Here is a 26,483-nt window from a genome sequence, read left to right as displayed (position 1 = left end):
CTTTGGGGATAGCCCCGAACATTAACCAAGGGAAGGAGAGGCTAAAGAGCATTCAAGGGCACAGCACTCACTCCAGCTGCAGGCACTGAGTGAGGAGCTCACCGCGCATTTCCCTGTCCTCCCCAAGGCCCGGCAGAGCGGGTGTCTGAACGCAGGCCTCAGTGATGCCCAAAGCGACATCGTTCCCTATCGGCCAACACGCCGTCACTCTCCCTCTACCCCAGATAACAGGATCCGGTCCAGCACAGACAGACTGGCCACTGTCTTCAACGCTCAGAGGATTCTAGTTGTTTTTGACTTGAGTCACGGCCAAGGAAGAATTAGTCAAAAGAAATCAAGGCTGCTTTGAGAACCTGGAGAAAAGACTCGACCTCTCAAAACCTGAGTTTCTTCATGTGAAAGTGGAGATCCCAATACCTACTTTGTGATTAGAAGGCAGCATATACTCAGAGAACCTGGCACAGAACGTATGTTCAGCGGGAGGAGGAAGAGACCTAAAGCAAGGAGTGTCTGTCCCCCCTCCCTCCTTGGCTTCCCTCCCCAGCATGCCTGGCAGGTCCCCAGGCTCCCCTGTCCCCACCTCTCCGGGAGGCAGGAATACAGGGGTGACCCTCCAGCACTGCTGGGAAGTGTCCTGGCACAGAAAAAAGAAAATGATCTTTGGGGCGCCTGGGTGGCTTAGTCGGTTAAGCATCCGACTCTCGATTTCAGCTCAGGTCGTTGCTCATGAGTTCATCTAATGGTTCATGAGTTCGAGCCCCACATCAGGCTCTGCACTGATAGAGGGCAGCCTGCTTAGGATTCTCTCTCTCTCTCTCTCTCTCTCTGCCCCTCCCCTGCTTGCTCTTTCTCTTTCTCTCTCTCAAAATAAATAAATATTAAACAACAAAAAACCAAAAACAAAGAAAGAAAAGAAAATGGTCTTTGTTGCCAACCAGACCTGTGTCTGAAGCCTGGCCCTTCCTCATACTGCTAGCTGTGTGACCACAGGAAGTTTCTGCTTCTCCATCTCTAAACTGGAACGAATAATAACTATCTCATAGAATTATTCAGGGGACCCAATGCGATGTTTGCAAAAAAGCAAGAAAAACCAACCAAGCAAAAAAACCCCCAAGTTTGCACCCTGAGCGCCCCCATCACCCTTTGGGGAAGGCTTCCCCACCCCCGCGTGGTCACACACAGAAGACCCACAGGGCAATGGGGCGCATCACCCTCTTCCTTCTCTATCTGTTCCCAGCAGGCCTCCCTCCCTTTGGCCCTGTCTCCGCATCCCGCTCGGGCAGTCTGAATGTTCCGGCAGTGTCCCCAGCTACCCCGGAATCTCCCCTGGCCTGAGTCAGGCACCCAGGCGCCACAGAGTGAGGACAGGCCGAAAGAACCCGGATTTGCCAAGGAAACCCCACGTAGTCGGGGCCACTGCTTATCTGGCCACGCCACTGCACCTTCCCTTCCCCGGCTGATGACACAAAAGCTCTGCAGCACTCAGGAGCTCCCTCCTTTCCTCCGGAGCCCATGCAGATCAAGTGTTGTTCTGTTAACCCCTGCAGTCCCCTGCCACCCCCAGGAGGGGACAGGGGCGAGTAGGAACAGCCCGAAATATCCACGGTTACCCACCAGGCTGGGCTGGGTAGCCCTTGGCTCTTGCTTTTGGCGTCAAGTCTAAGCCACGTGGGCCAGCGCGCAGTTGGTTCAAACCCCGCGCCCCCCTCCCTAGGGGCATGGGTAGGCCAAGCATTCAACTCTCCTGGGACTAGTGACCAAGAGCCGGTGGGTGGCGTCGAGGCCTTCCAGGACAGGCCCGGCACCTGCACACAGCCGTGCTGAACCCCCGCAACGGGCATCCTCATCAGAATCTGAAGTTGGGGGGTGAGGGAGCCGATGAGTGGCTGGGGGAGGGGGGCGGGGGGGGGTCACCCAGTTCCATACTGTTCCGCGTGGGAACGCAACGAATGCCTGACACTTACCCTCTTTACACCTCAGTTTCTTCATCGGTAAAGGGGGCCAAAGAGACCCCACTCTCATGGTTGTTGGGGAATTAATGAGTAGTGAACATCACTACTGGCTCAGTCAGAAGAGCACGCGACCCTGGATCTCGCAGCCGTTAAGTTTGCGCCCCACGTTGGATGTAGAGATTACTTTAAAAATTAAATCTTAAAAAAAAAATTTTTTTTTAAAGCTGGGGCACCTGGGTGGCTCAGCCGGTTAAGCGTCCGACTCTTGGTTTTGGCTCAGGTCACGATCTCGCAGTTCGTGAGTTTGAGCCCCACGTCGGGCTCTGTGCTGACAGCTCAGAGCCTGGAGCCTGCTTCAGATTCTGTGTCTTCCTTTCTCTCTGCCCCTCCTCTGCTCACACTCTGTCTCTCTCTCTCTAAATAAATAAATAAATAAACATTAAAAAAAAATTTTTTTTTAATTTTTTAAAGCTTATTTATTTTGAGAGAAAGAGAGGGAGAGAGCATGCATGAGAGAGGAGGGGCAGAGAGACAGAAGGAGAGAATCCCAAGCAGGCTCGGCATGGTCAGCAAAGAGCCCCACACAGGGCTCAAACCCACAAACCAAGAGATCATGACCTGAGCCGAAACCAAGAGTCAGACGCTTAAGCAACCAACTAAGCCACCCGGGTGCCCCTAAAAATTAACGCTTTTTTATAGAGGACTTTTTTTTTTTTAACGTTTATTTATTTTTGAGAGAGAGAGAGAGAGGAAGCACAGAAGAGGGACAGAGAGAGAGGGAGAGAGAGAATCCAAAGCAAGCTCCAGGCTCTGAGCTATCAGCACAGAGCCTGACTCGGGGGCTCAAACCCACGAACCGTGAGATCAAGACCTGAGCCAAAGTTGGAGGCTTAACTGACTGAGCCACCCAGGCGCCCCCAAATTAAAGCTTTTTAAAAAAATAATAAGTAGTGTACAAGAAATACTCAGCAGAATGCTGGGCGCAAAGGAGACGGACACTTCATCTTGTTGAGGTTGAATGAATGAATGAATGAATGTGCCCCCAGGGAACCTCCGCTAGCCAGAGTGCTCAGCCCAAACCAGCACAGGTTCCAGTCGCCCTCCTTAAAGTCACTTCAAACATCAGCCTCCACACATGTCTACGCCCACGGCCCCCTCTCAACGTGGGCACCTCCACACTGCATCCTGGGATTGGATCCCCGAGGGCTCAGGAAAAAGCACCTGATTCTCTTCCCTCTTACTGCCTCAGCCACTCACTGCAGGGGCAGGTGACTGGGACGGGTAGCTGGTGCAAGAGAGAGGATTCGGCAAATGCCAGTCACCAAGAAAGAAGGCCACCACCAGGCAGTGTCGACAGGAAGAGAGCCTGGAACCCAGAAGGCCAGCATGCGAGTAATCAGCAAATCCACTTTGGCCTCATTCTCTCCTCCCTGGGATGTACCTCCCCCGCAAGGAGCCACAAGAGAGAACAGAGAAAGACAGCGAGAGAAGGTCTGGGGGTTTCCCGAGCAATTCAAGCATCTAGCTCCCCAGCTTGGGCAGACGGTCGAGGAACCAGGTGACCAGCGGCACTGAGGTCATGGGGGCGGGGCCCCTGGGCTGGACCTGGGCACCCTGGCCTCACCGTTAGGCACCGGCTCAGGTCTGCGGCTTCCCCCGTCGCCTCCCCTTCCCCCGTCGTCTCCCCTTCCCCCGTCCCACGGCTTCTGGGTGGGATGCCACCTGTGCCTTGTGTAAGCCTAATCACCACCATCTCCCCCAAGACAAGCTCACTCATCGGAAACCCCAATTCAGCGGCTCTTGCTCAAGCAGCATTCATTCTGCAGGCGAACAAAGTGTTCCGTTCTTTTTCTCCGCAAAGGCCGTGTTTCCTCCCCCATTATCTACCCCATCGGCAGCCAAGCCTGCCACAAAAGCAAGATTTCTTCTTTCTTTTTGTTATTTTCGTGGTCTCTTTTATTTATGGGTGGCTGTTTTTTCTTGGCTTTGGCTCCTTTTCAGAAGGGCAGGGAAGCAAGGGGAGGAGAGCAGCATGATAGGGAATCTCTGATTTCACCCCAAATGCTCATCAAACGGCCCCCCCGTGCAGCCGCCTGCACCCCAGTCTGCCTGCATCACCAGCACCCTTTGGAAGCGGAAGCAGGACCACTTCAACGGAAGTCATACTGGCAAAGCGGTAGGATGAGGTGATTCTGGGAAGGACCCTGATATCTGGAGCTCACAATGCTAATAATAAGATAGTAAGGGGGACAGTCAAAATAACGGACTAGTGATGGGCACTGACCAATTAGATGGGACAATCAGATGAAGTGGCAGATGCTGACCACAAACAACTGGTTGACACGCTGGTGTGTATCAGCTGAAGACCCCCTCTGATCGTAGCTAACGTTAACTGAGCATTTACTATGTGCCAGGCACCTTTCACATATTAATTTATTTAGGTTTCATAACAATCAGGGGTAGATGGTATTATTACCTCCATCTTAGGTGGAGAAACTGAGGCCTAGAGGTGATTTTGAGCCCAGCAGCCAAGTATCAGAACCCAGCTCTCAAACACCAGGAACGGAGCACACAATATGCTAAGTGTCACGTTTAGGGATGAGCTCTTTTAATTCTTTCAACAGTCCTGGGAATAGTCGCACCACTTGCAGAGATAAAGAGATCCAAAGCCAGCGTCCCTACCACGGTATCTTCCGGGTGCATGAGAGGCAGCATTCCGGAAGGCACAGGGCTGCTGTGTAACCTCCCTTCCGGTTACAGCTTCTTTGTTTTCTGGCCTTCTTTCCGTGCCACCTGTCCCCACGCCTCCACACCTGCTGCCTTAGCTTCCCACCCTTGCCGTGCTCAACGGCATCGCGCAGAACTGACTGCTTCATAGTCCCTTGCAACACACATGCCTAATGAATGGTTGCACTCATTCTTATTTTCTTACCATCCTTTTTCCTGAATACAAAGGATATGTGCTCATTGTAGAAAATCTGCAAAATTTAGGGTAACAGAGAAATTTGAAAGTCACCCATTTCTCACCAATCTGGAGGTGGCCACTGAACAGAATTTGGCAGGTTTCCATCAAATCTTTTTTTCTATGCAGTATTCTTTTCCCCTATTGAGCTCATAAGCAAGTTTTATACTACCTTTCCCCTCACTTAATAGTCTGTCATGGGGCGCCTGGATGGCTCAGTCGGTTAAGCATCCAACTCTAGATTTTGGCTCAGGTTATGATCGCGTGGTTCGTAAGAGTCCACAGCAGGCTCTGCGCGAACAGTGGGGAGCCTGCTTGGGATTCTCTGTCTCCCTTTCTCTCTGCCCCTCCCCAAATTGCGTGCGCGCTCTCTCTCTCTCTCTCTCTCTCAAAATAAATACACTTAAAAAATAAAAAACAGTCTATCAGGGGGAGTCTTCATGTTCCTAAAACATCAGAAATTACTGAAAAAAAATTTTTTTTTAATTCTTTACAAAGTCGACTGTAATGTTTGCACATCCTCCCCTCTATGGCTGCATCACAATTTCTTTTTAACCAAAGCACAGGGTTGAAATGGATCAACTCTTGAAATTTTCTGTTAAACCTCTCCGCCCTCAAAGTCACCCACTCCCTGGACACCTCTGGTGGGTCACGGCCATTCGGCTCCCGCGACAGATGGGAAGGAGAGCACCCTGACAATCTGAGGACGGACAGGGCAAGGCAGCGGAAGGACGTCACCTGCCCCCTCCTGGTAGGCTGGGGACAGAGTAGCAAAGGGAGTACAAGATGGAGGGTGGAAAGATGGGGGCCCGGAAGCTCGGGCCCAGGGTCTGACGGCTTTGACTTTGGGGAAGGCCTGCCGCAGCATTTCTCAGGGCCTTGACTTCCCCAAAAAAGATGGAGAACTACCATGAGATACCACTTCACACCCACTATGATGGATTATTTTTCTATTTTTTTTTAATGTTTATTTATTTTTGAGAGAGACAGAGAGAGAGCGCGTGCGAGCAGGGAAGGGCCAGAGAGAGAGAGGGAATGAGACAGGAATCCCAAGCAGGCTCTGCATTGTCAGCGCAGAGCCCGACGTGGGGCTCGAACTCACAAGTTGCGAGATCACGACTTGAGCCAAAACCAAGAGTCAGACGCTCAACTGACTGAGCCACCCAGGTGCCCCAATGGATTTTTTTTTTTTTTTAAAAGAAGTATTGGCAAGAATGTGGGCAGTTGTTGATGGGGATGTAAAATGGTGTGGCCGCTGTGGAAAACAATATGGCAGAACCCCCCCACCCTCCAATTAAACAGAACCATATCCATCCAGCAATTTCACTTCTGGAATATACCCAAAAGATACACCCAAAAGATGTGAAAGCAGGGTCCATGAAGAAATATTGTACACCCACGCTCATCACAGCATTACTCACAACATCCAAAAGGTGGAAAAACAACCCAAGTGTCTATGGAAGGCTGAACAGACGAAATGTGGTGTGTGTGTGTGTGTGTGTGTGTGTATAATATATGTATATAATAAAACAGACTGTTATCAGCCTTAAAAGGAAGGTAATTCTGACACCCGCTACAATGTGGATGAGCCTTGAAAACATTATGCTAAGGGAAATAAGCTAGACACAAAAGGACTAATATTTGGTTCTGCTTATATGAGGTAGGAGTAGTTAAATTCATAGAGACAGAAAGTAAAATAGAGGTTACCAAGGGCAAGGAGAGGGGGAAGGGGGAGTTGTTCACTGGGTACAAATTTCAGTTCAGGAGGACGCAAAATTCTGGAGATGGTTGGTGATGATTACACAACGTGAAATGTACTCGCTGCCCCCAAACTGTATAATCAGAAACGGTTAAAATAATGGGGCACCTGGCTGGCTCAGTCGGTTGAGCATCCCGCTTGGGCTCAGGTCATGATCTCACAGTCTGAGTTTGAGCCCTGTGTAGGGCTCTGTGCTGACGGCTCAGAGCCTGGAGCCTCCTTCAGATTCTGTGTCTCCCTCTCTCTCTCTGCCCCTCCCCCTGCTTGTGCTCTGTGTGTCTCTCTCTAAAAAATAAACAAACATTAAAAAAAAAAAAAGACGGAGACCATGAAGCTGCTAATAATTTATTTACACTTTCATGGCACCTTTAATCTTGCAGATGGGCAGAGGCAAGAGCACAAACACGGCCTCACAGACTGGGGACCAATGTCAGACGGGCATCAGGGAGAGCGGCGGGCTGGAGACTGGCTACCTTTGGAGAACCCCATGCTCACAAAGCCATAATTAACATCACTAATTGAAGTGTCTAGAAAAGGCCAGAGCCAGACAGTGCCAGACCTGCCCCACCAGCTAGAAGGCTGTCCCCTCCATGCTTCCCTCGCCTCTAGGAACAATTAAAGGCTTCCACCTGCCATGCAGAGACAGGTGTATTTGGGATTCCTCAGCAGGGAGGGAAAGGGATCTGGGGGCACGAAGAGGGAGAGAGAAGAAGAGATTAGGTTCCCTTACAGTCGGTTCCTTGGCCTTCCTGGAACTCCTTTTCTCCGATGTCCTTCTTAGGGTGGCAGTTTCAAGGAAAGCACTGGGCTGACACCTAGTTTCCAGAACAGATCTGCCCCAACTTGCTGTGCACACCGGGGCCAGACATCCTACTGCTCTGGGCCTCTCTCAAAGTCCGTGAGGAGAATACATAGCGACAGTGGTCCAAATGGAAGCTCCAAACCAGAAGGTCTGAGCTAACAGAGGCAGGGGACAGGGTGGAGGATGGGACAGACGGACCTGGGAGAGAAGGGAAATGATCAGGGACTCATCCACTTATTCCACAGATGCTGGCTTCCGAGGGCCACCCGAATTGTCCTTTTCCTCCTCAATGAATGGCAGACTGGGACCAATGTCCCATCCAGCCCTAAGATTCATTTGCTATTTCCATTTTCTGTCAGCGGTGCCTTTACTCGTAAAGGTTGCCCCAGTTTCCACTTAAGCAAGAACACATCACAGGGTCCCAGTATCTCTAAGAGCTGCCTGTGCTCTGTGGCCAGGCGGACGGCGGTCTACCACAAGGGACCCTTAAGCACTTTCTATGGAAACCAAAAGGTCACTGGCATCTTTGTCCATCTTTGTCCAAAGAGGGTGGGAGAGGAGCTTCTCCTCCCTGCCCCTGCCTCCCCAAGCCCTTCCTCTGCCCCCACTGGACCATTAGAGCCACTCTGTTTCCCTTCCCCCACAGCCTGCTGCCCTGACCCGGGAGATAGGGTGGGGGTGGGGGTCAACGCTGGGGTCATTGCAGGCGCCTAGCTCAAAACCAGCTCTGGCGCTTAGAGAATTTAACCCTCTCCCTGCCAGCGCATGACTATCCACCCTAACAGAACTACCTGAAAGGAGGGAAAAATAATTGCAGACGGGGTCCACACAGGCCCGGGTGAGAATTCTGAGTCTGCTCTGGAAACAGCACTGGATGTGGAAGCAGAAGTTCTGAGTTTGAGCCCCAAGCTCTGAAACAAACTCAGTATGCAGTCCTGAGCAAGCCCTAATTCTCAGCCTCAGTTTTCTTATCTGTACATTGGGGGTCAAAATACCAGATTGCTAGGAGCCTCAGCACAGTGATTTTTTAAAAATGTCAAAGCACTTCATATGCTTGATGGTTTATAAAGCTCCATACCAGGGGAAGGGATCTGGATGCCTTTAATTCACCGTGGGGCCCAGGAGGCATCACTCGACCTCCAAGGTCTCCGATCTTCCATTTGCACAGGGAGTGAATTATTACTTCTCCCAGAGATAAAATTTTAAGTGGGAAAGGGCTCCAAGGTCTTTGGATGCCGTGGAAACACAAGAGCCACCAAGCCCCTGGTTTCCACCTTCAGGCTGCCGCCCAAATCGGCAGAAAGATCGCCACGGCACCTACTGAGTGATCACAACAAGCTGAGCACTTCACAGATATTTTCAGCAACAACAAGACCCATTTTACAGACGAGGCACCTGAAGCCAAGGGATGGAGGCAGAATCCTATTTCAGATCTGCTTGACTCCAAGTCCAAAACCAGAGCACAAGGGACCTAGAGAAGAGGCTGCTTCTCACAGGCCAGCCAAGCCCGATGAACCCTCTCCACCGGGAGGGCTGGGTGCCGAGGGGCAGCCTCCACCTCCTGCTGGGTCCTTGCCGACAGCTCCTGAGCTGCCCGGAGTCCAAAGGTTGGTTAAAGGCTGTTTATTACCATGAATCGTTACAACTCACCCGCAGCTGGGTTTTGCGAACCTGCTGGTTTCATGCCTCAAAGCACTCCCAACTGCATGTGAATTTCATAGGTTTTACAACAATCTATCCTACCCCCGCCCCCGCCCTTAGTGACCCGTTTAAGGGACGACACTGGGCAAAGGACAAAGATGTTCAGGGCCGGACGGTCATTTCTGTCACACCCGGCAACGCCCCGTCTGCACAAGTGCGTGACAAACAAGTTCATTCGCTTTCCTGGGCTGCTCCTCAGCACCAGCATGGCGGGGTCCACACACGGGGGCCCATGCCCAGCCCCTGCTCCAAGCTTCTGGAACACTTGGGGCAGCCACTCTCACCCCTGCTTCTTGGAGTGAATGGGTCACGCTGGTAACAGAATGACCGCAGCAACACAAACCTCAGCAAACACCTGGATAAGATTCCCGCCCGCTGGACGCTGCTCTGAACACTTTCCACGTAATCAGTCCTTTTAACTGAATCCTTCTAACACACAAGCAATCCTTCCAACGCAGCAGCATTTTACAGTTGAGGGCTTTGCAGCGAGCGCCTCTGCTTGTGGCATGTGAAGAAGGAAAACTCTGGAAGGCTGAGGGAGGTGTCAGAGCCAACACCCCATCTCCCCCCCCACCCCCGCCCCGCCCCTCTGGAGAGGTGCTCCTCTCCCTTTCCCAGATCCCAGAGGCCAAGACCCAAGGGAGACCCAAGGGAGGGCTGTCGGCACATCCAGGCGGGCCGGGAAAGCCGCACCTCTCCCACCGCAGCACAAGCCCCAACAAGCACCGCCTCATTGGCTACCATATGAGTAGCAGCTTCCACTCACCAGAACCTTCTCCAAACTGGCCCTATACCAAGCCAGGTGCAGAACCAAACTGGCCCTGTAATATGTACATCACCTCATGGAAGCCTTTTCACCTTGTGAAGTAGGTATTTTATTCTCTTCCCACTTTGTAGGTGAGAAAACCAGGCTCTAAGAACATTCTAGTATTTTACCGGAAATCACACAGCTCTGAAGCAGCAGAGCCAGCCCTCAAACCTGGGTCTTTCTGACTCCCCCATGCACCCAGCCTTCCAACCGAAGGCTGTGGAGGTGGAAAAGGGCTCCATCAGTCCTGGCGCCCCGGCCAACTCGGCTGAACCGGGTTGCTCCTGTGGCGTAGCTCTGTTGCCTAGGGTTCTGCCTCACCTCCCCGGACAGATGTCAGCCTCCCTGTGGGCACAGTCTGGTCTCCTCTCCCCCCGACCTCACCTGATTCCCTCATATCATGAGGGCTTGGTAACACTTATCCATTCCCCGAGTATCATATTTGTTCAAAAATACATCACACCCCGGGGGCGCCTGGGTGGCTCAGTCGGTTAAGCGGCCGACTCGACTGTGGCTCAGGTCAAGATCTCACGGTTTGTGGCATGGAGCCCCCTGTCAGGCTCAGGGCTGACAGCGAGGAGCCTGCATGGAATTCTCTCTCTCCCTCTCTCTCTGTCCCTCCCCCACTCTCTAAATAAATATAAATAAATAAATAAACACTTAAAAAAAAAAAGGCATCTAGAGATTAATAATTCTCAATCCTGTACAACGTAAATTTGCCCATTTGTCAAGAAATGGCACCCGCTGGCTTTCCCAGGAAAGTTGGCCATCCGTACTTACTTGGGCCCTGGCAGGACCAAAGCCGAGGGTGGCATGGGTCCGGACAGACAGGGAAACGCAATATCCCTCCCCCCTCACTCCTCCAGGACTGCCAGCCCCACACCCTGGGAGCCCACTAGCCCTGGCAGGGAAGCGAAAGTTGTCTCAATTACCAGATGCTTCACCATGATGTGAGGCAGCAAAAATGTCTTTGAATGGAAAGGAAAAGAACAGGGTTCTGTTGGAATTTTTCATAGAACAATGAGAGAAGTTTCAGTCTGAATGAATGAGCTAGCCATTCTAAAAGTTCTCTGAAAACACTCTCTGGTTCCCCATTGACCTGCTCTGACCTTGGTGGTCTTTTCCTAACTGCAATCTAAGCTAATGCCCCTTTTTTCTACTGTGCAAGGCTCAGGGCTGGTAGCTCAGCCACCATTGCTCCTTAAAGCTTCTGGCACAGAGGTGCCCCACTAACAGTCATCTTAGCAGGACCCAGGGGTGGCTAATGAACCCCAAGCCCAGTAGCGGACCCAGAGTACGAGCTCTATACACACTTACTGAACGTAACTACAAGAAATCGGATCTTGTAATTCATCCTTTCATGAACCCCTGGAAAGAGCCTTGAGCTAGCTGAGGAAGAGGATGTCAACTCAGAGAACACAGGACAAGTAACCCATCTGGGGACTGAGTGGCCATCAGCTGTGTGAGGAAAATAATAATAGTCCAAATCTCACAGCTAGAAACCAGGCCCGTTCTCTCACCGCCCAACACCCCTTTCCCCCAACACCCCCCATGCACACATTCTCAGCCCCGGCTCTTTCCACAGTTCCACAGAAGCTTCGATCCTCCCAGCAAATCTGCCCTTGATCCAACCACCCAAGGGCACCAACCAAGCACCCGGCTGGGATGCAAGTAACTCACTTGAGTGGTTTGCTCTCTCCAAAGCGGCCTGGGCTCCTCCCGGCCATGAGGCAGAGGTGAGGGCATCCGGCACCACTGTCCCTGACTCTAAGAAGCTCCCCCGCCACTGCAGGGTTCTCTGCCCTTTGGCACCAGGGATGCCTGGAGGACGCTGACCCTTTGAAGAACGGCCAATGCAGCTATTTCTCGTCAAAGCCAGTTGGGAGGAGACTGAGGAGAAGTCAATGAAGTCGACTTACGTGAGTGGACACAGGAAGGGGACTTGCTTCCAGGAATAGGGACCGGTGATGAGTCCAGGGGGTCGTGGAGGCCAGCCCGGGGGAGAAGGCGCCACGGGCACTGTTCCTGCCCTCTGCATCATCTACCAGGACCCCCCACAACAACCTGCACCACAAAGCCCAGGCACCCACAGAGCTCTATCTGTGGCCCGATCTCGTGGTCGCCAAGCTCAATTCCATCCGCTCAGCACTTTTGCAGAAAGGGGGTTGTTTTGCTTGTGCGCCATTCTTTCCACAGGGGCGGCCATTTTGCCCGCTCGCCCTCTTCCGGGATCTGCTCACACACTCTTCTTCCCTTGTAGGTGTCTTCCCAGATCTGCTCTCTTGAGAAACTCTACGGTGGCTCTGTTCCGAGCATCACAGCCCTGACCCCACTTCACAGGGAGAAATCTGGAGCCCAAGGCCCGGTGAGCATGCACGAGGGAGGGAAGCCCACTCACCCCAGGTACAAGAGCCATTAGGGATCACATAGGGATGCCGTGCCATCCAGAAGGGCTTCTCCCCACACGGGGCTGGGCTCAAGTTGGCCCCATGCTAAAGTTATTCCCTAGCACAGGCCAGGACACCACACAGTCCCTCATAAATTGTTGACCTGCTCCCCTTTCCCGTTTAGCCCCCGCCGTGGCCCCTAAGAGTCTTCCCCCAAGAAGACTGGAGAACAGAATGTGCTTGGCTAGAGACCTGGGCGTCTTAAGTTGCTAATAACAGATTCCCAATCTGAAAAACAAAATAATAGAAGGCTTGGCCCTTCCTTTCTGCTCCTCTCATCCTCAACACTGCTTCCTGCAAGGCCAAGAAGAGAAAGAAATGCCTCCTTTGGCCACAGAGTGGGAAATCAACTCCTCCCCTCCCCAGGACTCCCAAGGGATCAGTCTCCCCACCCCCAACCCCACCCCCAGCCTTGCCCCTCACAGGCACAAAAGCCAGGCCCAGAGGAGGCTCTTCTGTGAATGTCTTTGTTTCCTTGTGTCTGTCCCCTCATCTCTAACTTCACTTTATCCTTAGATTCGCTGAGCATCTACTAAGCGCCAAGCACTGTGCACCAGGCAGGATGGTACCCCAATCCCCATTCACAGAGGAGAGGTGGCTGCCGGGGGTGCCCCAATCCCCATTCACAGATGACAGGTGGCCGCCAGGGAGCAGTGGGGGCGTGGGTGGTGCTAAAGAACAGTGGTGCTGAGGCTGGCCCAGCCCTCTTGGGCTCACACCCATAGCCGGACTCTGTTCCCAGTCACCTACCCTGTGCAAGAGCCATCTGGGGGGAAATGGGACAGGAGTGGGGAGGCAAAGAGAGGAGTCAAAGCCAGAAGCCGCCATCTTTGGAAAGAACAATAGTAGAAGACAAATCTGAATGTTCCCAGGGATAGATTATAAAAATTGTGTTCAGGGTATAGGTTATATGCAAATTGCACGTAAATATGTACGTGGCCCTTGGACAAACCCACTTGTCACTGCTGCTCTCTCTGCCCTGCTCTTACTCAGGCAGTCTGCAAGGCACCTAGAAAGCTACCTGACCACCTCACCGGGACATTCCAGAGCTTTGTCCCTCTTTAGCCTCCCCTCACCTTGCAACCACCTGAGAAAACAGGCGTGCAGAGGATTTAGAGACAACAGGGCCGTGCCCACACCGGGCACAGTCAAGCTGGCAGGTGAGGGAGGAAAGGGGGAGAAGGGCAGCCTCAGCCAAGGTGAACATCCTTCTCAATCTAGTCTCGGGTTGGGCTCCATGGGACTGTCAGGAGACCCCTTGGGCTCCAGTTGTCAACGCCTCAACCCTTCCCATCACCAATTGCTCAAAACCAGTGGCAGGAGGCCAGAGGGTTCTGCGGCCAGATCCCAGAGTGGGTTTCCACTTGGTCTGCACGGGGTCAGACATGCCACACAGACCAGCCTTGTCCCTGCCGGCATGGGACTAGGAAGCCCCGCCACTCGGAGGCGTCTCCGTCTCTGAATCCCAGAGTCCTCATCCACAAAATGAGGGGTCAGATACCCTCTGCCCTCCCTGACTCACAGGGTTTCTCAGGCACCCGAAGACAAGCCGCCCGGAAAGAGGCCCACGGTGGAGACGGCAGATGCCGGACTGTGACAAAGTGTCTGACTCCACATCTGGATTTGAAACTGCAGCAAACATTACCAGGGTGGCCGTCATTGCCCTCATCTGACTCTACGGTCACAGCATCACAGCATTCTCATCTTCTCCTAGGAGGGGTCAAAACTACCCTTGCCAAATTGCAGATGGGGAAAGTGAGGCCCCAAGAGATGAAGGGACAAGCCTGAGGGCACGCAGGCTGGACCAGGGCCTCGGCCCCAGCTGCCCACTGACCCTCAAACACCAGCACAGCAGTCAGAGGAAGATGTTAGCGGCTCCCGGAGGGTTTCACCCCCGTAGGAAAGAAAGGCAGGACAGGGGCCCCAGTGCCTGATGCGCAGGGAGCGACACCTGGGCTGGGCACACCAGCTACAATTCTGGGGTCAGCCAGTCCCCCCTTCAGTCTGGCAGGTCTAGACGGTGCCCCAGGAAGGCCGCCGCTGGTCTTTCGGATCCTGGGCCTCCCGGCCTGACTGACCTGCCCAGGAAAGGGGCAGCCTGGCCATTTCCAACTTGACAATGATGGGAAGAAGACAGACCACCATTTCCATGAGACAGATAACAGAAACCAAGTTCCAAAAAGGCTTATGACATGGACAAGACAGAGAATAATCCCGACAGTTCCCTTTACTGTGCAATTGCTGTGCATCAGCCCATGGCACACCTTTTTCTAGAATCCTCACAATAAGTTGCCACAGGGGAGACACCATGGCCCCATTATATGGATAAGAAAAACGCAGCTCAAAGAAACTAGGCAAGGGGCACCTGGGTGGCTCAGTCAGTTAAGTGTCTGACTTCGGCTCAGGTCACCATCTCGCAGTTCGTGGGTTTGAGCCCACATCTGGTTCTATGTTAACAGCTCAGAGCCTGGAGCCTGCTTTGGATTCTGTGCCTCCCTCTCTCTGCCCACCCCGCCCCCCCAACTCACGCTCTGCCTCTTGTCTCTCAAAAATGAATAAATGTCAAAAAGAAAAAAAGAAAAAGAAAAAGAAATTAGGCAAAATGCCCAATATGGAGACTCAAAATCCAAAAGCTGCAAATTCAGAAGTTTCTGACTACACAGCTCCAGGGTGTTTTCATTGAATTATCCTTCTCCTAAAATGAAGACTATTCCAGAGCAAGACTGAGTTATTCACAATGTATCAGCGTGGAGAGGAGGAAGAAGAAAGGTACAAAATGATGACCAAAATTGGCACCCAACCCTGGAGCAAGCTAGGGATGAACCCGAACTTCACCGGCCATGCAGGCCCTTTTTTCAGTCTGACCCAGGCCACCCTGGACCCACCCCAGTCATCCTCACCATCCTGTAATGCAGGCGTGTACTTTCACAAGCCACGGGGCTCTGGCTCTGCCCCTGCCTAGAACGCCCTTCGTACATTCTTGACCAGAAAACTCCTACACCTCACTCAAAGCCCAGCTCAAATGCTGCCCTTTCTTTAAAAACCATTCCTGGGGTATTTATCCAAGGGATACAGGTGTGCTGTTTCAAAGGGACACATGCACCCCCATGTTGATAGCAGCACTATCCACAATAGCCAAAGTATGGAAAGAGCCCAAATGTCCGTTGGTGGATGAACGGATAAAGAAGATGTGGTATAGATATGCAGTGGAGTATTACTCAGCAATCAAAAAGAATGAAACCTTGCCATTTGCAACGACGTGGATGGAACTGGAGGGTATCATGCTAAGCGAAATTAGTCAGTCAGAGAAAGACAAACATCATATGACTTCACCCATAGGAGGACTTTAAGAGACAAAAAAGATGCACATAAGGGAAGGGAAGCAAAAATGATATAAAAACAGGGAGGGGGACAAAACAGAAGAGACTCTTAAATATGGAGAACAAACTGAGGGGGTTGTGGGAGGGGTGATGGGCTAAATGGGTCAGGAGCACTGAGGAATCTACTCCTGAAATCATTGTTACACTATATGCTAAGTAATTTGGATGTAAGTTAAAAAAATTTAAAAAATTAAAAATCATTCCCGGGGTGCCTGAGTGGGTCAATCGGTTAACCATCCGACTTCAGCTAAGGTCATGATCTCACAGTTCGTGAGTTCAAGCTCCCCGTCGGGGCTGTGCTGACAGCTCAGAGCCTGGAACCTGCTTCGGATTCTGTGTCTCCCTCTCTCTCTGCCCCTCCTCCACTCACACTCTGTCTCTCTCTCAAAAATAATAAACATTAAAAAAAAAATCATTCCCTAATAACCCTAGAAAAGTTGATGGCGCCTCCAGGGCATCCCAGAGTCTTTTGAGATCCCTGGTCTCTACTCCTCGACTGGACTGCAATTATGTATTCAGGTTCCGGCTAGCTCCGAGCCCCAGGGACAGGGACAGTAATAGCCTTCTCTAATACAACCCTTACTATTCAAGATACCACACCGAGCACCTCTTCACATGTAACAATCACAGCAGCCCCTATTATCACTCCCACGTTACAGATGGGGAAACTGAGACTCAGACAGGTTAAGCTACTTACCCAAGACCACACAGGCAGTCTGGCTCCAGAGTCTGCCTGCCCAGGCTGGTACTGTCTTGCCTCCCCATCCCTAATGCAGTGCCTGGCACATGCTAGGTGTTCAGTAAAGGTTTGTGGCATAAAAGGGTAGAGAAGGAGGAAGGTATTGCCTCACCCCGGCCACCTCCGGCTCCAAATCCCACCTGAAATTCCTCGGCCCCGGATATCCCTACTTCTGGTCCCACCTTCTGACATCCAGCGCTGCTTTCTTCCCCAAACCTCCAGGTGCTTTTCCTATCTCCCATCCATTTCTTCCTTGAGTGTCCCAGCAGGGGTGAGGGGTCCTGCTGTCTTTCCAGTGGGAAACTGAGACCCACAGAGGCCTCATGGCCAGCGGATCTGTTCAGAGGCAAGTCTCCTGCCCATGGGGCTGGCGCCTCGTTCGGACTGGTTTTACCTCTGCCTCCGGCAAGAAAAAACAAGCAAGTTGCAGGGGCAGTGTGGAGGTCAGCACCTGCCCTTTCCTCGCTGCCAGCACCCCCTGGCTGACCTGACCACTGGTCTCTGGCTGAGGCCTGAGAGCCGAGGAGGGGGGCTGCTCCCCGGGGCTAGGGAGGAGGAGACAAGAGGCCCTTTGTGTCTGCAGAGCTCCTGAGACACCTGTTCTCCCTCCTGCCTGCCTGTGGCCTCCCTCCCTCCTGGCCGGGCTGTGTGCGGCCTTGTTTATCCTACAGCCCTGGCAGCCAGGCCCAGCCTGCTCCCAGCGTGGGGCTCCGGCAGCCCCTGCCAGCACCTGCCTGGTCCTGGCAGCCCCGGGGGCTGCGGGCCAAGCACAATCACCCTGCTGTTGACACAGTTGTTGATTTTCAGGAGGGCAGGGAGGGACGGGAGAGAAGGAGAGAAGCGGCGAAGGCATTTAACGCCAGCCTGGCTAATTTGCAGTTGGTCCCAGCAATCCTCTCCCGCCCCAGCGGCCTGGGAGAGAGTTTGGCTTCCAATCCCCGGCCGCCTGGGCCACACACCCGAGTCCCGCCTAAACCCGCAGCGTCACACCACGGGCAGCCCCCACACACAACTCAGCCCCCCACACACACACAACTCGGAGCAGAACAAGGCCTCTGGGCTCCAGGAGCCTCTAGCCACCCTGTCTTCAAATGCCTAGCACTCCCCCTCCCTCCAAAGTCCTGATGCCCCCTCGGGCCCTGGTAAGGGACAGGACCAGCTGCCATGCCCTTGGGGAGCCAGGTAGGGCCCCTGGTTGACCAGAAAGGATCTGTCCTTACGACCTTCTCTTCTGAGTTGTTCTTGCCAAGCGATCTCCCCCTCACCCTCCAGGTCTCTAGGTTTCCTCTTACAGGGAGCCTTCCCTGATTGCCCAACTCTGATGGCAGTGCCCTCCTGGGTGCCCCTGTAGCACTCCGCCCTGCACCTCCCCACCCTCGCTTTGTCAGTCAGTATCTGACAATGACTTTCTTCTCTTTCCCTTCCTCACTAAGTAGAACAGGGCCGTGCTGGTCTCCTAGCCCCAGCGTAGTAGGGCACAGCCGTGAGGCAGGCACTCCCTGCGGACCCGCTGAGTGGCTGCGTGAACGGAGCAGGCCCCCACAGGCCCGAACATCCACTACACCTCCACCCCAAGTTCCCTCTCTGACAGTCACCTCCTGGATTAATAAGGCCCTGTGGCCGGTTAAAAGGCTTCGAGAATTACCCACCAGCACATGAACTTAGATTGGTAAATCCGCTTAGCCAGTTATCTCCTCAGAGATCAAAGAACAAGATATTGAAGGACAGGGATGGGTGAGTTTTGAGCATGAGACAGGGAGACAGGAGGGCAAGGACTCAAGGAAGATCCTGTGGGTCGGAGGCCAGCAAAAGGGTCCAGTAGAGGTTGCTGTCGGGCCAGACAGGAACTCCCCTCTCCTCTTATGCACCCCCCTCTTCAGTCTTCCCTGCCCCTTCCCCCCTGGGGCTCCCACATCCATCCAGCCTTGACTCGGGAATCAGGAGGTGCCTCGCTGCTATGGCCACCTGGCTTCTACGGCCAACGGTCCCAACAGGACTCGGGCTCTGCGAGGAGGGTGGTAGCTACACAGACCCTCACTAAACCGCCCCCCCACACACACACCCCCCGCTCACAACTGACCCTCCCCTCAATTCTGGTTCCCCAAACTCCAAGTCAATCAGTGCCCAGAAAGGGGTACCAAAGAGCCAAATCACCTCCAAACTTGGGGTGTCATGATGAGGAGGATGGATCTGAGGCCAGGCAAAGCTGCCAGGAGAGACGCGAACTTACATTCTGGAAACCACGGGTCCCTGATGTGCTGCCCAGTTCCAGTAAGGCCATCATGTACCTCAGAGCCCCATCCACCCAGACTTGTATACTTATCACAACCTACATGGCAGTCAAGCTCATCCCTTGACGTCCTCAGATACCAAAGAGAAAGTTCTCCTGCTACCCACACCTCTTTTCTGGGCAAGATGTGCCACAGATCCCCTTCCTCTGTTCTTTGGCCTGTGTCCTGGCTAGGGCACCTTCACCCCAACTAAGAGAGGCCTCCCCCTCTCTGCCCCACCAGCTCCAGCTAGGGGTCCCCATGATTCCACCACTAACCCTTTGCCTCCATACTCTGCTCTTTCTCTAGCCCCTCACCCTGGCCAGACTCCCAGACACCCTCCACTCCCGGGGAGAGGGTATGGCTGTGGTTCCAGGCTCAAAAGGACATAGCAGGAGGCAACTGAATTTACAGAGAGGAAAGCAGGGAAGGAGGGTCGCTACCCGCTGCCCTGCCCCTCCCCAGGAAGAATGGGACTGAAACCCCAATCCTTTTGGGGTTTGTCAGGAACCTGAGGCCCTGGAGAATACTGAAGGTCACAGAGAAGGGACAAGAGGAGGGCCTCCCTCTGGCTCTCCTTGGCCTCACAGTCCATTCTCTCCTTTCCTTCTTCAGGCCAGTCTCCCTGGGGCTCTCAGAGGCACTTCCTGATCTCCCAGAGGCCAGAGGGGCTAACCAGGGTCTAGAATGCAGCACCCCTACCCGGGTTGCCTATGCACGCACGCATACACGCACACGCTCACGCGCCCTGGCCAACCAGCCAGGAAAAGGGGGAGCCAGGTCAGCCAGAGAAACAGCAAGGGCTGGAGGGGCCACTCCCTCTGTTTTCAACAGCTCCCTATTCATTCTCCACTCCCCTCGCCCCACCTGCCTCTGAGAACCCAGTCATACCTGCAGCCAGGCCTCCTTCCAGCCCCTCCCCACTAACCTTTTATTCTCCCTTCCTTCCCCACCGCACCCACCCCTCCGCACCCACCCCTCCGGGGACAGGCCTGGCATCGAAGCCTCACCAGGATAAAGGAATGACTTCAGCTCCTTCAACAGGGCTGGGGGCAGGTTTCTAGAACTTCACACCCCGCAGTCAGAAAACTCCCCTCTTTCTCCCCTCTGAGGAGTGCACAGGGCCTGCCTGGCTCAGCCTGTGCGGGCCAGGCAAGAGTTAACTCTTTTGAGTCAGTGTGAGGGCAGCTTAAGGAAAGATTTACTTCCTTTGCTGCCTCCTGCCAGGTGCCAGGGCCAACAGGAGGGCATGGCCCGGGGTGCATGGGCCCACTCGCCTGTCATCCTGAAAGGGTACCACCGGTCCAGTCTTCAGGCTGCTTCCCACTTTCCCACTATTACCCCTCCCGCCAGGAACCCGTGTGTCTTCCAGAGAAGAAACACTGACTACTTTTCTGTTACAGCGTGTGGCAGGTTCTGGATATATTTTAAATCCTTCTCCCTCTGATTACAAAGGTAACGCACGTTGTGGGACTACTTTCGGAAACTACAGAAACACAGACATAAGAATAAAAATATGAGCCATAATTAAAAAAAAAAAAGAAGTCAGCAAAGGGGAGAGGTCTAGCTCCTACAGCTGGGATGGGTCCCCCCTGGCCCGCTAGCCCCCTGCCCTCTGAATGGCCAACCTGCCCTCTCCCCACCCTGGGGGGATCCTTCAAATGGCGGGACCTGAGCCCCCCTGGAATCGAATCGGCAGCGGGGTGCCTCCAGCGTGCCAAGGAGCAGGACCCAGCCCCAAGGTTCCCCGCTCCCTTGGAGGGGGGATGGGAGAAGGCCTGGACCAAGGCCCTCTGGGAACTAGTTTTCACCCCATCCTGTTCCACAGGCTGCACATTCCATTCTGATTCAAGCAGGGGGCGGTGACTGGGGGAGGTAAGGCCAAGGGGAGAACAGTCTGGCCTCCTCTGGGGCGGATCCCCCAGGGAGCTCCAGGCCTGGCAGGGAGCAGACCAGTGGGGGGGGGGGGGGGGGGGGGGGGTGGCCAGAGTGTTCCTGCCTGGTCTGCGGGCCCCTTCTTGTTCTCTTCTCAAACCAAAACACTGAAACCCTACCCTCGACATGTCCCCAGAAGATACAGGGGACAATGTGGGGGGAACACTAAACCTCTCCCCACTCCCAACCTGGCCACAATCCTCTGGGATGCTTAAATGTTAGAGTACTGGGGGGGGGGGGGGGGGAGTCCGAAGACTGTGTGTGTCCAGGGAACTGAACGCAGGTTTGACAGGGTGTGTCAGGCTTCCCAGAGAGACCGAAAGGGCCTGGGTAGAGGATGCTATTTAGGAAAAACGTGGAAGCCGGAGACACTGTCCGCACCTCTTCCTCTACCAGCCCATATACACCTCTCCCCCCGAAAACACACTCCTGACTGGACACGGCAACCTTTGGGCACACCTCTCAGCCCCGGCTGCTTGCTCTCCTGGCTCACTCCCACGCGCACACTTAGTGCTGGGATGCTGAGCCACACAGGCGGCACATCCCGGGCCATGCCCAGGTCTTGGATTTGCCTGTGGATGACCTTGGGAGGAGGTAGGGGAACCCCAGACACTTCCTCCTCACCACACGGCCTCTTGGAGGTCTGACCACTGTCAGTGTTCCATGTCTGGGTCCTTCTAGATCCCCCCCCCGCCAATCCCCGCCCCCGCCCCACCACAGCACCTAGTGGGTCAGAGGGGAAGGGAGGCAGGTCCCAGGAACAGAGGGTCCTCTTAAATAAAGGAGGGGCAGGAGAGCTAAGAACATGTCTGGAGTAGCAGGTGGTAACCTCGAGGTTCTATGCTGTGGGCCACACAGGGGAGACAATAACCTTTTCCTAGGGGAGCCCCAAGGGCCTTCACCACCCTCAGGCTTGGGCAGGAATGACCTCAGGGGTCTCTGGCTAGGTCCAAGAGATAGAACAGGCACTCGGGCCCAACTGGGCACCCTACTCCACTGCACCCACGCTCAGGAAGAAACCACGATGTCACTGCTGCTCAGAAAGAGTATTTGAATTTTGCAAAGAAACAGAGTCACCCGACCAGAGAAGCAAGCAGAGGTCGGAGGCAGCCTTGCCGAACTGGCCTGTAACAAATCTCCTAATCGAGGCTTCCCAAGGAGCTGGAAGGGGGACTCCAAGGAAGAGGCAGCCAAAATGGAGGTGACCCCAAGCAAAGACCCCATCCAGAGCATGCCTTCCTGCTTGGGAGCAAGGAGACCGGGAGGAGATGACAGGAAAGGTGAAAGCAATCTTCCACGGGCCTTGTGACAGCCTTCCTGGCTGACATAGCCAGGTTCCAGAAAGGGGACTAGCAAAGGGTGAGGACTTCAGCGAGTTTGGACAGGAGCGAGGCCTCTTAAGCAAACACTGAGCACAAAAATAATTCCCATTCAAAGCACGATTTACTGTGGGCCTGGCTGGGCCTTCCCAGCACAGAGCCCTTTTCAAAGGCTCCCCTTTACCTCTGAATGTGGCTGGGGGGAGGGGCGCGCAGGCATGGTGGCATTTGAATTCCACTCTTTCCCAGAGGCTTCCTGGCAACCTACAGGGAGCTGCCCAATAAAGGCCAGTCTCAAAGCACCCCCAGAGAGGAGTAAACCCGTGTAGAATGTCAGCTCCTCAAGGGCAGGAATGTTAGATCCTCTGGAGGAACAGGCCTCTCAAGCAAACATGTGTCGGGCAACAGCACACCCCAGGCCCATGCCATTCATGCAGTGCCACTGAAGGCTTAACCAGAGGTGAGCCTCCCGAGCTGTCAGAGGTAAGCACTGTTGCTGTTATTGTCCCAGTTCACAGATGGGAGAACAGAGGCTCAGAGGTGTTCAGTGATGAACATCTCTCCCAGCTCTAAATCTTTCCCGGGCACATCACGTGGCCCTAAATCTGCCCATTATGAGAGGAGCAGCATGTTCAGAACGGGGCTCTCCCCACTAAGAAACGAGGGGGTGAGGAGGCAGCTGGAATGTGAGACGCTTCTCAAGCCAAGGCAGCATTGGAAATCGCCCTTCACCGCCACTGACCCCGACACTCCTGATCATGACATCTGAGCTGGGGGATAGAATGCCCTCTCTGGGCAAGAGCAAAGAATAGTTAGTGAGACCTGCTGTCTCCACCCCCAGACCCATCTCCCCTTGGCCCACCCTTCCTCAATCCCCCCCCCCACCTCGATTCTGATCCAGCCTCCTAGTTAGCCTCTTCCATTCTGGCTCCCCTCCAGACTATCCTCTATTAGCAGCCGGAGCGACCTCTCTCTTTTACATTTTTTCCCACTTACAAGAGTAATTCATGGCCATTGTAGAAGATTGGAAGAATCAACAGAAGATGACGGAAATAAAAATCACCCATTGTTCCGCATCTGGAATTAGCTCTGTAAACATCTCGAGGCAGCCTTTGAATCTTTTTATGTATGTGTGCAGGATGTACATGTGTATACGTACAATTATCTGCGCAGAAGTAGGTTTGTCCTACAGAGCTTTATATAGGTTTTCTTACACTTTTGATGATATACATCTTCCAAATGATCAGCTACTCTTTTTTACCTATGCTTTTTGGGGTTTGGTTTGTACGGTATAGTTGATCGGTGTCCTACACTCCGAGAGGACAAAAGGATCGAGAGCCAAAACACCATCTTTCCTCCATCTCATCCCACCCCTCGGCCCTCATTTCCCTCCCCTGGGGCAACTCTGATTACCTGTGTCTTGTTATACTCAATAAGCTGTTAAAATCACAAATCAGATCGCGTCACTCCCCGACTTAAAACTCTCCAATGTCTTCCCATCGCCCTGGCCATAAAATCCAGGCTCCTCTGTGACCAGGATCTTGTCTTCCTCTGAGTTCTCCTCCTCCAGCCACATTGCTGTTGCAAAACCTGATCTGGCCTCAGGGATTTTTCATTTGCTGTTCCCTCAGCCTGGAATCCTTCCTTCAGGTCTTTGAGCCCGCTGGCTCCTTATCCCTCAGGGCTCCGCTGAGCCAGCCTCCCCCCAGGGCGGCTTTCACTGGCTTCCAATCCAGGGCCACCCTTGCCTTTCTCCTCGCAGGCAGACATTCTCTAGCACATGACCCTGTTGTATTTCTTCCAAGCCACATAGGGTCTAATGTTGTCTTGGTTACTTATTTCAAGTTATTTATTGCCTGCTTCCTCCCACCAGAAAGAAGGCTCCGTGAGGACAGGCACACTACCTGTCTTGCTCACCCCTAAAGCCACGCTGCCTAGCACAGGGCCTGGCACATAACAGGTTTTCAACAAATTTCTGTTGAAGGAATGAATGGGGGGTACTGAGGTACTGACTCTGAAAAACCAGCCCACCAGCAGGCTCTCCAAGCACCGACCTGGCCACCACCCCCCATGCCCGGGGTGGGGGCTAGGGTATCAGAGAAAGTAAAGAGGAGCCCATTGTCCAAGGTGGCATCCACCCGCCCTTCCCTCCTGTCACCCAGCTCATCCCTTACTGGTGCTGTGCATTCGCAGAGTCCAGAATCAGACAAGGAGCCTGTGACCAACCCAAAGTGCTGGAAAATACTCTAACTGCAAGTACAAAGTTGAAGATGAAACTTCGCCTCCGATCCCCCCAGGCAGCTGGGATATACCAGGTTCCCAAGTGAGCCCCAGCAGCAGGTGACTCAGACGCTGCCCGGGGAGCAGAGCTCCCCCAGGAACAGCCTAGCCCAATCCCACCTGACTACCCCTCCCACCCCCGCCCCTCCCCCACCCCTCCCCAGGGGTGGGGACACCTGGGCTCCTCTCTCCAGAAATTCACCCAGCTCCAGAGACACAAATGCACATCCAATCCTGTGCCGGCAGCCAAAGCCAGGATACTCAGGGGACACCCTTGTGCAGCCGCTTCCTTCCTGGGGCCTGATTTCCATGGAGAGAAGACTGCAGGTGGGCCAAGATTAATTTTTAAGAATGAGGAAAAGGAGGGAATAACTGCTTTTCATAAACACTGTGAAATAATTGGGGGGGGGGGGGCATGAGGGGAGATGATAATAGACTTAAGACCCAACTAGACAAGGACTAGGAAGAATCAGAGAAGTAAAGAAGTGGGAGGCTTCTTCCCTTCCAGAAGTGGACAGCTGTTATAATTGATTACAGGAGCACAATCTCAAAACGCCCTTCTGGTTTCTTTACAAGGTCAGTTAAGTAATAATGGCAACAATAGCTAACATTTCTCCAGCACTTACTACTTGCCAGGTACTGTTCTAGGAGATTCAGACGAACAAACTGAGGCACAGGGCAGGAAGATTAAATTGCTCAAGATCAAGTCGCCAGTGGCAGGATCTAAGATCCAGCTTCTAACTCCAGAGCCCCTGACTCAACCACCGAGCTGTATGTGGCCCCCTGGAGGGGGGAGGGCTATCCTTTTGGAGTTCATGCCTTCCAAACCGATACCGCTTAATTGATTGTTAGAGGCCAGTTTCAAAGATGTGTGCATAATTCTGCCCATTCTGCAGAGGGGAAATTCTGTAAAAGTTAAAGGACTCGCCTGAGCTCATGCTGCCCGTCGGAGAGGAATTCAAACCAAAGTGTGCTCAACCCAGCATCTGGAGCACCACTTCCTAAGGGAGCACTCTGGAAACCCGGATCTCGAAACTCCGCCCAGAACCGCAGCATCTCCCCTGGCTTTGGCCAGACCCCTTCGCCAGCGCCGAGGCGCCCTGCCCGGAAATTCCCACAGAGTCACAACGAACTTCCCAGGAAAACTCCTCGGCTTCCTCCTAGCCCCTGTCACGGAGGTGGCAGCCAAGAGCGCCGCTGGAGTCCTTGCAGCTGCCGTCGGCCCTCCCGGGGCGGGAGCCGCCGCTCGTGCGCTCGGGGTCCTCCCGGAAAGGTCCAGGGCTGAAGTTCAAAATTCACTTCCCGCCCAGGCCCGGCTCGCGGCCCCGCCCGGGACTCTCCGACAGCCCCCACGTCTCTCGCCCTCCCCAGCCCCAGAGAAGTCATGGAGCTCCTCCAGCCTGCAAGGCCAGGCGGGCGGCTGGGAAAATCCCGCGGGCGATTCCTGCGCGTCCGGGGACTCGCAGCAGCCGGCGCGCGCGCACACGCGCGTACACACACACACACGTGTGTGTGGGCGCGCCCGCTAGTGTGTGCGTGTGTCACAGCCGCCGGCGCGCACGTGTGTGTGTGTGTGTGTGTGTGTGTGTGTGTGTGTTTACGTACGGAACGCGCGGGGTGGGAAAACAATGGCGAGCCGCTGGGAACAGAGCGACGGGCCCCCTCCCCACATCCCCGCCTCCCTCCCCCCAGGCAAGATTCGCTTTGCGGGGAAATCAGGATGCGGAGATTCACCTCCGACAGCAAAGGCGGGAGGTGGGGGGTGGGAAGAAGGAGGCCAGGGTGGGAGGTGGGAAGGGGTGAAACAGGAGCGGCCGGAGCAGAAAACAAACAGGATGCAGCGCCCGGCGGGTCCGCTGGGGTGCGAACCTGAGGGGTGGGAAGGACTGCGTGGCCGGCCCCACGCACCGCACCAACCAGGGCGGGGGTGGATCTGCCTCTGGGCGCCCGCTCCCGAGCCCCACGCGGGGCGCGCACAGGTCGCCTCAGCTTCCCTCTGGGAAATCCTTGAACTGGGCGCCTAGACAGGCTGGTGAGAAAGCCCCAGTGCCCGTGCCCCCGGCCGGTCGGCGAGGTGGGGGGGGGCGGGCACCCCAAGGCTGGCTAAGCGTGGTGCGCACGGTCCCCCT

General features: G+C 54.0%; 2 protein-coding genes across 3 annotated transcripts in view; one reads left to right on the top strand and one right to left on the bottom strand.

Moving 5' to 3' along the window:
- ETNK2 (ethanolamine kinase 2) overlaps positions 1-26,483 on the top strand; it is a 407,034-nt gene that overhangs the window by 40,053 nt on the left and 340,498 nt on the right. The window lies entirely within an intron of this gene.
- Positions 1-26,483, bottom strand: part of SOX13 (SRY-box transcription factor 13) — a 46,005-nt gene that overhangs the window by 19,158 nt on the left and 364 nt on the right. The gene's annotated exons all lie outside the window — the stretch shown is intronic.

This window comes from Panthera uncia, chromosome F1 (genome assembly GCF_023721935.1).
Source record: "Panthera uncia isolate 11264 chromosome F1, Puncia_PCG_1.0, whole genome shotgun sequence".
Lineage (NCBI taxonomy): Eukaryota > Metazoa > Chordata > Mammalia > Carnivora > Felidae > Panthera > Panthera uncia.
Note: the sequence above shows the minus strand (reverse complement) of the source record. Positions and strands in the feature narration are given on the sequence as shown.